At 51.7% G+C, this 11,162-nt stretch overlaps 1 long non-coding RNA gene across 1 annotated transcript in view; it reads right to left on the reverse strand.

The window, feature by feature from the left end:
- Nucleotides 1–1,091: 1,091 nt before the first annotated feature.
- LOC109730184 (uncharacterized) overlaps nt 1,092–11,162 on the reverse strand; it is a 50,944-nt gene continuing 40,873 nt past the window's right edge. Inside the window, exons 3-4 of the long non-coding RNA XR_012918184.1 lie at nt 9,003–9,155; nt 1,092–1,812 (exon numbers count right to left, since the gene is read on the reverse strand). This is a non-coding gene — a long non-coding RNA (uncharacterized LOC109730184). The remainder of the gene's footprint in view (nt 1,813–9,002; nt 9,156–11,162) is intronic.

Below are 11,162 nucleotides of genomic sequence, written 5' to 3' on the forward strand. Positions count from 1 at the left end.
CCTGGGGCCTGCTTGAGTTTGCTGAAAGATAAGAGTTATTGGAGATACGAGAGATCAGTTTGAAAGGAAGAGGAAAGAAAAGAAAGCAGACCCTGAGCTGCTTCCTGTTGGAGAGCAAAGAAAAACTGTGTTCCCTGCCCGGGAGCACTTGCTCTCGGGGGTCCACGCCAGCTGATTTAAACTAGGAAGGGGACACCAGGGAGGCTCCATGGAGACGCCTTGGCAAGAGCTTGTGCCCTAAACCCCGTGACTGGTTCTAAATATGAAGGAATTTGCCCCAGGAGAAAGGCTTCTAAGTCATCTCAGGTAGAGCATGGTCCCTTAGAAACTCCAATTTTTGTAACGTGATGTATCGGCTTCCTAGGGCTGCCGTAACAAAGTCCCACAAACTGGGTGGTTTACAACAGCTGAGATCGACTCTCTCACATCTCTGGAAGCTACAAGTCTGGAATCAAGTGGTCAGAAGGGCCACGCTCTCTCTGAAGGCTCGAGGGAAGGAGCCTTCCCGGCTTCCTCCAGCTTCCCATCGTTGCCAGCCATTGGCTTACGGCAGCGTAACCTCGACCTCTGCTTCGTCTTCCTGTGGCCATCTGTCCTCTGTGTGTCCTCGGTGACTCCTTCTTGTAAGGACACCAGTCACGTTGGATGAGGGGCCCATCCTACCCCAGTGCAACCTCATCTTAAGTAATTGCATCTGCAATGACACTACTTCCAAATACGGTCACGTGCTGAGCTTCCAGGTAGACAAGAGCTTTGGGAGGACACTACTCCCCCCAGTGCACGTGGGTTATACATCACCTTTGCCTCTTAACCTGTGGGTTGGAGGGGCTAGCTCCACGCTCCAAGCTGTCAAGACTGAAGCTGCTTCTTCAACTCCCCATTGTAAAGCATTGGCATTTGCGAGCATAAAATGTGCATGGTAGCACCTGCTTCTTGGATTAAGTCAGATCATGTTTGCATTTTTGGTACGATTTCCTCAGACAACGAATTCAGGCAAAAAAAAAAATTGTAAATTCCCTTCCCCATAACTAAACATGATTTCTTTCTCGAGCCTTCGTCCACCTAGTAATGGAATTCTTAAACCAGACAACTCCACAAAACTCAGTTTATTCAGGATAAAATTGAACCCGGAAAGTCTGAACTTTCTGGTTCCCTTTCCATGCATGGGGATTAGTGCTCAGCCCTGGGAACCCACAGAACAGCAGGTGTCCCAGGGTCTCTCTGGGACACAGCTGTCCGCAGGGATTTCTGCCTCCTGTGTCCTGGAGCATGATGGTTGTATGAGTTTGCCAGGAGTGCTGTAGCAAAGTGCCACAGGCAGGGGGCATTAAACAACAGAAAATCATTTCCTCACAGCTCTGGAGGCTGGAAGTCCAAGATGAAGGTGCCGGCAGGGTTGTCTTCTTCTGCGTTCTCTCTCTTTGGCTTGCAGATGCTGCCTTCTCCCTGCATCCTCACGTGGTCGCCCCCTGTGCGTCTGTGTCCTACTCCCCCCTTCTTATAAGGACACCCGTCAGACTGGACAGGGCCCACTCTAGTGACCTCATCTTAACTTAATTGCCTCCTTCAGGCCCTGCCCCCAAATGCAGGCACATTCTAAGTCACTGGGGGCTGATGGGGCAGTTCAGCCCCAAACAGTCAATCCCAGCACACCGAGGCGGCAGGAGCTCAGGTTCACTCGAAGCGCTCAGGTGTGCAGGGGCCACGCTGCTTCCCCAGTTCTCTCCTCCATGAGACCTTCTCCCGTGGGTGGCGGAAGGGACTTTAATTTGTCATCAATGCTCTCTTGACCCCTCTGGTTGAAACAATCTCCTATGACAGAAACATGCTCCGTTAGGTAAATATTTATGCATAGATTCAACTCTCATCAGTGCTGTTTCTCTCTTCCCTGCCGCCATACCCTACATGGTGACCAGTGCATGGGAAAGCCCACGGGGCAGGGGACCGTCTCCTGGCCTGTGCCAGGCAGCTGTGCCGGCCCTTGTGCGGGTGCTGGCAGGTATCCACTCAGCACAGGTGGCCCTGCTGAAGACCAGGGATTGGGGGTCTGAGCTTGGGGGCTCTCACATGTGACCTGGCCCACCGTGGTGAGCTCCCTCTCAGGTCTGGTGGGACCCCCACTCCATCCCTGGCCAAGGAGGGCTCTTTGCAGCCATTGGCTCCCAGGCAGACTCTTGGCTACATGCTGTTCCCTCTTTGGGAACATGTGAGAAGCCCTGGGTCCCCCCCAACTGCAGAGGGGATGAAGGCAGTCAGGAATCCTGACTTGAGCTCATCCATCCCACCTTCCTTCAGTCATGTGGTGCCCCCCAGTACCTGCCCACACCCCCGTGTTGAGATAGGGCCTCCTCCAAGGATTCCAAACATGGAGCAGAAGAAGAGTCCACTGTCTCTGGGCTCCCACTCCAAGGGGTTAGATGTGGGGAACATTGGGGCAAACGTGTGCACACCAGTCGCCTTTCCTGCTCTCTCCTCCTCGTGCACCAGGACTGGAGGAATAGGCCGGGCACGGTGGCTCACGCCTGTAATCCTAGCACTCTGGGAGGCCAAGGCGGGAGGATTACTTGAGGTCCGGAGTTCGAAACCAGCCTGAGCAAGAGCGGGATCCCATCTCTACTATAAATAGAAAGAAATTAATTGGCCAACTGATATATAGAGAAAAAGTTAGTAGGCGTGGTGGTGCATGCCTGTAGTCCCAGCTACTCAGGAGGCTGAGGCAGGAGGATTGCTTGAGCCCAGGAGTTTGAGGTTGCTGTGAGCTATGCTGACGCCACGGAACTCACTCTAGCCTGGGCAACAAAGTGAGACTCTGTCTCAAAAAAAAAAAAAAGGACTGGAGGAATGGAGCTTCCCCTCTTCTGCAAGGGCAGACTCCTGTATGCGATGTCCTGAGTTTTCTGGATTATAAGAACCTCAAAGGCAAATGTCCAGGCATCTTTATTATGGTAACAGGAGCCAAAAGGATTTTGAAAATTATCGCTTGCCAATGCCCGGCTTACAAGAACACCGTCTTGCTGAGAACATAAAAATCTGCATTGGATATCAGAAGCCAAAAACCTAGTGTTTCTTGCCGTTTCTTCTCCCTGCTATGCCAGCCAGAAGAGCAGCCCTCTCTACTCACGGGCCCTCGGCTCAGGGGACCGTCCCCCACCTGCAGAGCTGACCCGAGGCTAGGACAGGATGACGCGCCTGCTCAGAGCTCACTTGGAGCTTCCTCTGTGTCTCCTCTCGGGTGGCAGGAAAACAAACCAGCAAACAAGAAAACGGGCTAAGTAAGTATTCCCTCAAGATCAGTCTGTCCTCAGGTCCCAACTTAGAGGCCAAGAACTTGGCAGAGTTCTTCTTGGATCTGACCTGACCCGTCTCTCCCCATGGAGACTCCGTGCCGCAGAGCCCCGAGCCGGAAGGGGGACTGCGTGAATTTCCGCGTATGCAGAACTTTATTCCCTCATGCTCTGGCGGCCAGAAGTCCAAAATCAAGGTGTCGGCAGGTCTGAGCTCCTCCCGAGGTCTCCAGAGAAGGATCTGTCCTCGCCCCTTCCAGCCTCTGCCAGCTGCCGGCACTCGGTGGCCTCCCTGGCTGGCAGCCGCAGCCCCCCGTCCCTGCCTCTGTCCTCTCTCGTGGGTCTCTTCTCCACCTCTTATAAGGACACCAGCCATTGGATTGCAGGCCCGTGTGGCCTCATCTTAACCTCATCACATCCACAAACACCCTATTTCCAAATAAGGTCACGTTCTGAGGTTGTGGGTGGACATGAGTTTTGGGGGGACGCTGTTCGACCCACTTCAAGGGCTCGTCGGTCCTGCCTCACATACTGTTCCCGCACCCGTGCAGAGACGCAGCGCAGAGCGGGTGCTGGAGAGGAGGGCGGTGCTGTCCATCCCCCCGGTTTTCACGACAGCCCCGCGAGCGACTTCAGACGTCACCAGCCTCCCGCAGGCCCTGCCCACGGCCCCTCCCACAGATCGTTTGTGATCGCCTGCTTATTTGTTTATACCCCTTCTTGTTCCAGAAGGGACTTGGGACAGATGGGTTTTATGACCAGGCTAAATGAACACGGCGAGACCCTGTAGGAAACACAGTCTTCTCCACAAGCATGAATTCCCATGAAGCCAACATGAAAAGACCCAAAAGCACTTGGAAATTGAAGCAATCGTGTTAAGTTTGACGTTGGGCTCCTTTTCTTATTTTTGTTGTCTACTGAAACGCATTATGTCCCTCGCCGTTCCGCCATTGAAAGCTCTGCACAGTGCTCCTTGTGTTCTGGCGAGCTCTGTGGACGAGGCCCTGTGCTGAGAAGGGAGATCTTGATTACTAAGAGCTGAAGAGGGTGCGCTAAGTGCCTCCTTTTAGGGCAGGATTCTTAGAAAAGAGACTCTGTGAGTGAAGTTCATCGGGGTATCTGGGGACCCTCGTTCATGCACCAGAACTGTGCCCTGCAGCCACGTGTGACCCTAATTAGTTCACTGCGTCAGGGTTTAGGGAAGCCGTTGCAATGTTTTGTATTGGAGATGCCGGATATGCTGCCTCTGAATTTAACCTGATGCAAAGGGAGGCCCTTCCCTGCCTCCAGGGTACCCTCCTTTTTAACTGTTTACAGAGCATTTAGAAAGATTTGGCTTCACTGCTGCCAAGTGTCATTTCAAGAAAAAAAAAATGTGTGTCTGGCTGTGTGCATGTGTGTGTGTACATATGTGTGCATGTGTGTGTCTCTGTGCATGTGTGTGTCTGTGCGTGTCCACATGTGTTCATGCATGTGCACATGTGTCTACATATCCGAATGTGCTCATGTGTGTGCGTGTGTTTGGGGGAAGGAAGCAGAGGGAGAGGAGGGCGCACACAAACGTGGTTCCACGTGGTCAGAGCATCCCTTTCACTCTGGTAAAGGACCCCTGGTGTCGGAGTGTCGCTAGAGCCCCTGACTTCCTCATCCCTGTACTGCCTGATCCAGCGAGGCCTCAGCAAAGTCACCCGGCCCCTCAGCCATGTGGACACAAGCTGGCCTGGGAGTGGAGCAAAAGGCCTCCCAGAAAATTGCCTGCACACAGCTCTGCCTCCAGCCTGCTTTCCTGAAACTAGTCCTCCTATGATAGGAGGCTTGGTGACTCTGGCTGCCACGGGCGAGGGGAAGAGCTTAGGGCTTGGATCCGAGGCCCAGGTCTTCCTGTGACCAGCTGGGCGGACTGCACGAGGCGCCAGGCAACGACAACAGCCCCTTGTACAGTCCTCAGCACGATTAGATACCAGTCCGTGTAAAGTGCTTAGGAAATTATAAGGCACACCAGAGGTTCCAGGTAAGGGGGCAGCAATTAGGCGGCGCCTAAGACAGGCCTAGCCTCTGTCCAGAAGGACAGGTGCATGACTCTGCAGTCGCCCCGGCCACCTGACGCCAACGCCGCCCGCCAGGCCCTCGCTGCAGCCGGCTCCCCGCCGCCCTTCCCTGTGAGGGCACTGCGCATGTTCAGCGTGTTAGATCCTGACAGTTCCCGGCCCCTCGGGGGGCGGGGCAGGATCTGGATTTGCCACTTGGCTCGGAGCATTAGCTGGAAAGTGTTGTTTTGATTAATATCTGCGAACATTCATTCCAACAAAACTCCTGACTGTACACTAGCAGACTGCGGCAAGTCCGATTCGGAATGGCTAATGTCACACCAGTATGTTCTCTGGATATATTAATAGTTTTTACACATACCATAAAACTTACCATTTTAATCATCGTAAGTTCTGCGGCATTAAGTACATTCGTATTGTGCAACCATCTCCACCGTCCATCTCCAGAACTTTTTCATCTTCCCAAACTGAAACTCTGCCCCATTAAACAGTAACTCCCCATCCCCTTATCCCAGCCCCTGGCAACCACCATTCTGCCTTCTGTCCCCATGGATTTGCCTACTCTGGGGACCTCATAGAAGTGGAGTCTTAAAGCATTTGTCTTTTTGTGACTGGATTATTTCACTTAGCACAATGTCCTCAAGGTGCGTCCATGTTGTAGCATGTGTCAGAATTTCCTTTCTATTTAAGGCTAAATATTCCACTGTATACATTCACCACATTTTGTTCATCCCTTCATCCGTGGATGGACAGTTGAGTGGTTTCCGTCTTTTGGCTATTTGAACAATGCTTCTATGAACACGAGTTCGTGCAAATGTCTAGGTCCTTTCTTTCAATTCTTTTGATCTCTTTATGTTTTAAGACACAATTTGTTGAATGTCACTTCTCTGGGAACCTCGGCTGGGAAGTTACTGGTGTGTCTGTCTCACCCAAAAGGTGAAATCCTCCAGTGTCCAGAGTACCAATGAGCAATCAGCAGATGCAGGACCATGTTGAAATGTCCGCTGCTGAGACGGTTGTCAGCTAAATTATGGGTGGCAGGTGAATAAAAGTGGGGTCGCCTTTCACAAATGTGTTGTGTGAATTTCAGAAACTTCCCATTTCCGACCAACTGCCCGGCGTAGCCAGCACAGGTACGCTCTGACAGCACAGAGAAGCCGCAACCCGAGCTGAGGTGTATCTAGCCTTCGAGAATAAAAGCATAAACAAGAACCTAGTTACTTCATTTCCCCACTAGTCTTCCCTGTTAAATACGTTTGCCCATCAATTAACTTTCTATTCTCTATTTGGAAATTTCTTTGCTAAACAAATTTCTGACTCTCAAGTAGACTATGAGGCACTGTTAACCAAGTTATTTATGAAGGATTATTTCAAGAAATGGGCAGATATCCTAATTCATACTTGATGGGAAATGGTTCTCCGCAGTAGGCTGTGTGGTTTCTGGACGGTGACTTGGTTTGCCTTTATTGTCACGTTGTCGTCACGTATCTCAGGATGAGAGGGTGTCCAGAGGAGAAGGAGCAGCTTCAGAAAACCAAACAAGGGCAGGCACCTTGCTTTTGCTTTGTATTTGGAAATGGACTGGACTGCTGCAATCCCTAGTACAGCGTCTTTTGCTCTATTGATTAACCTGCATTCAGGTGTCACTGGTGACAGATGAAACTTCTGCTCCTAATGAAAACCACAGTCTCACTATATTCCAGGGGTCCTCAAACTTTTTAAACAGGGGCCCAGTTCACTGTCCCTCAGACCGTTGGAGAGTGTGCGCTGTGGGCCCGGGACGAGTCGGCTGCTAAGCAGGACAGGCAGCGGCGGCAAAAACACCCGGAGGGCCTGATATATGTGCTAGGCGGCCCGCATGTGGCCCGTGGGCCGTAGTTTGAGGACGCCTGCTATATGCCATAGAAATAGTAGTAACTGGTGAGCCACGGATATGACTATTAGGGGTTGAATTCTGTCCCCGAAAAGATATGGTGAAGCCCTCCCCATTGGCACCTGTGAATGTGACCTTACTTAGAAATAGGGATTTTGCTGATGTCATCCAGCCACGATGAGGTCATTAGGGCGGGCTCTAATCTAACGTGAGGAGTGTCCTTACGAGAGGAGAAGTCACGTGAAGAGAGACACACGGGAGCACTAGGAGGGGAAGAGGCGGAGACTGGAGTGACCAAGGAACTGCAAACCAAGGAACGCCGAGGATGGCGGCCACACGGGAGCTTGGGAGAGGCGAGGAGGAATCCACCCCGAGTCTCCGAGGGAGCACGGCCCCAAGGACACTGTGACTTTGGATCTGGCCTCCGCCACTGTGAGAGAACAAATGTCTGTCGTCCCAGGCCTCCCAGTTGGGCAGCACAGGACAGGCGTGCACTTGCCAAGTGTCAGGGCTGTTTACTCGGTGAAAACGTCTGAGTTTGCAATTCATTCTTTATGTCAGAAAGGACAAGCTTAAACCCAAGAATACAGGGCTTTCGAATCCAGAATCTAAGGGACATTCACACCTAAGCAGAATCTGATTCTCACCCTCCCTCTTCTTACCACCCTCGTGTTTGAGGCGGTGCCATGGGGTTTTCCTTACGAAAGCATCTTCCCGTCTGCACAGCCTGGGAGCGACAGTTCTAAATCCAGACCATGTCTGATTCTGAGCATGGATGGTCTAAGCCGCCAGCCCCCTCCACTCTAGTGCGGCAGTAAGTCCTGAGTCCTCCTCAGTGAAGAAATGAGACCACCCATCCCTGCAACAGATACATACTTGGCCCCGTCCCCCTTGGCCCATGACAAGCTGAGGGTGGCTCTGAGGTTGGTTTCCTTCGTTTACTGTGATTGGCCTGGTCCTGGTTCCCCATCCTGGCTCCTGTCCTGCCCGAGTCACCGACAGGCAGGGAAGTACACTCCCCCATCACACGGCCGCGCCCCAGACAATGCCACCATCAATGCCAGGACCCCCCAAACCAGCATCTTGGCAACCTGGTGCCCACGACACCCCTCTCCTCGAAGGAGTGATGGGAGCTCCCTTCCGGAGATGCCGACAGTGGACAAGGTACCAAGCCAGGCACTTCCATCCATCAGCTCACACGACAACACCCTTACCAGTCCCTAAGCTCGCTGTGCTTTCAACCAAAGAGGGAGGACCCTTTCCAAGGCTGCCCTGTGCTCCCAGTGGCCACGGACAGGGAAGCAATCCTGTTCCCTTCACTGTTCGGCTCCAAGGAGGCCTCGAGGAAGCAGCTTTGCTCTCTGGACCTCACGTGACCTCTAGACCTCGCTGGACACAGACCCCGTGACTCCAGAGGGTCGAGAGCTCTCCAAGGCCCCACCTGGCAGCCCCCGCTCAGACAGACCCACGGTTTGAAAGTGAGTGACGCACCTTCGCTCACGGGCAGCCCTTCGGTTTTGACACTCGCCGGGGACTGTGAGATGCAAAGCCTGCACTAGACCGGGCTCCCTCCTCAGGGCCCCTGGCCCCAGCTGAGGGAGACGCAGACCCTGAGTCAGAAACGCCACCACCTGGCCGTGGGGTGGCCGAGGCAAGTAGCTGATGCCCAGATGGGAGGTTTCCCTGGAAGCCCAGTGACTTTGACAGGACATGCTGTTGATGAGCTGAGCAAGGTCCAGTTCTATCGTGACCGTCACCCCAGCAAGTTAGCTGAGAGTGCGCTAACAGCAGACTCACCTTGACAGTGTGTGTGTTGCTCCAATCACAGGGGACCTAAAACAGTAACCCAAAACCACAGGCCTCTCCGCATACATAGTCTTCCTTTCATTAATTTGTTCATTCAACAAACTTCTCCCAACTTCCTAATGTGCGTCAGACTCCAGCCTGGCTCTGTGAGGAATCAAAAAGTGAATTAAAGAACAATTGCAATCAGAATAAAGGTGATCAACCCATCCATCCATCTGTCCATCCACCTAATTCGAAATACTGACCAGCTTCCATCCTGCCCATAAGGACAGTTTGTTGCCCTAATCCCCTGGAATGATTTTAGAGGTGTTAGGAAAATGCTCAAGATCTTCCTCCTCCAAATCTTCATTTACCCCCTGATTGATCTTTGAAATTTCACTATTAAATATTTATTCCTTAGACTTAAAAATACCTCCTAGGGCTGGGCGAGGTGGCTCACGCCTGTAATCCTAATGCTCTGGGAGGCTGAAGCGGGAGGATCACTGGAGGTCAGGAATCGAGACCACCTTGAGCAAGAGCGAGACCCCATCTCTATAAAAGTAGAAAACTTAGCTGGGCATGGTGGCACGCCCCTATAGTCCCAGCTACTTGGGAGGCTGAGGCAGGAGGATCGCTTGAGCCTAGGAGTTGGAGATTGCAGTGAGCTATGACGACACCACTACACTCTAGCCGGGATAACAGAGCAAGACTCTGTCAAAAAAAAAAAAAAAAAAAAGACCTGGAAGGGACAAAATGCTAAGCTATTATGAATCATTTACACCTCCTTAGCATTTTAGAATTTAAAATAAGATCCAAGGGCAGACGTGGATGGCAGGTGGGAGGAGCAGGGAGGAGGGACCTGGTTGGGATAGTGCCATGCACTCTCGGAGAGGTTTGGGAGAGAAGGGCTGGAGCCCCCAAGACTAGTCTTCCTGGCCCTCATTTCCCCTGGCTCAGGCTGGCTCTGTGTGTTCCTGTGACCGCCCCACGCTGAGAGGCAGGGGGGGTATCTCTCTCTCGTCAAGCACCCCTGCACTCTGCAGCTCAGTAACTATTTGATGAATGAAAAACAAATCGATACCTTTATATTTATATTTCAATCACATAATGTCCCTGTGACTTTGCCCTCTGGCCCGGGAAAAGCTGTTTCATCCACGCGGAGCCAGGGTCACAGGCCTGGGACTTTCGTACTTCAGCCCAGAACAGGAACAAATTGTTCCAAAGAAAATCAAGACTAACAAAGGTTTAACAAAATGCCTACAAAACATAACATCATACCCATTCATCGTTAAACGCAGCGTTCCTTAAATATCATAATATCTTAAAACAATTTGGAGTTTACATTTTCCCTCTCTGCAGGATTTCCCAAGGATCCATGAGTGCCAAGAAATCGAAGCCAGTTAGTTGTAAGCTAAATGGAGGACTTGGAGCCAAAGCATCCCAAAGGCAAAATTATTTTTAAAAAATTCCAAAAAAAAAAAAATTCTGGCAAAGAATTATAGATAATGTGGGTGTACTTTACTATATATATTAGTCTCCCTAGCATGTCCCAATATTCCTAAAATATTGCTGCTCAGCAAAGGCAATTCTTCTATCTCCAGGTCAGTTCATTCCTTCAACGACCTCGTTTCAGCTGTACACATTCTCTGGGTGGGGTGCGGGCTGTTGACAGGTAAAGTTCTGTTGCGGTTTTAAGTGTCCTGGCTTAGATAGTGAAATAGTACATTTAGAGGTGGGAAGCCTCTAAATTTAAGAGGGTCTGGGCCTATGAATGACCCTGAACCAAACATGTTTTTGTCTGACTGTGACTTCCGGAGAAGAGACCAAAAAAGCTGTGCAGACGTGGGCTGCAGAGAAACCCACAGTCAATACTATTTAACAGACACCCTGAACTCCTGTGCCATGCACCAAGCACTGCCACCGGGTGCTCCCCCTCTCTGCCCATCACCATCCCATCGCCAGGGACGCTGGGCCCAGGCTTCTGGTCCACACCCAGGGCATTTGCCCACACCACAGTTCCTTCGCTGTGACTTTTCTGCCCCACAGACGGACTCATGCCTCGGATGACACACCACAGCCCGGGCCCTGAGCAGCTGCCATGGGATCGGTGAGGAGGGGCTAGAAATGCATGTTCTCAGCCATGGCCCAGTTCCCTGCACCCTCGGGTGCTGT

This window comes from Microcebus murinus, chromosome 1, assembly GCF_040939455.1.
Source record: "Microcebus murinus isolate Inina chromosome 1, M.murinus_Inina_mat1.0, whole genome shotgun sequence".
NCBI lineage: Eukaryota > Metazoa > Chordata > Mammalia > Primates > Cheirogaleidae > Microcebus > Microcebus murinus.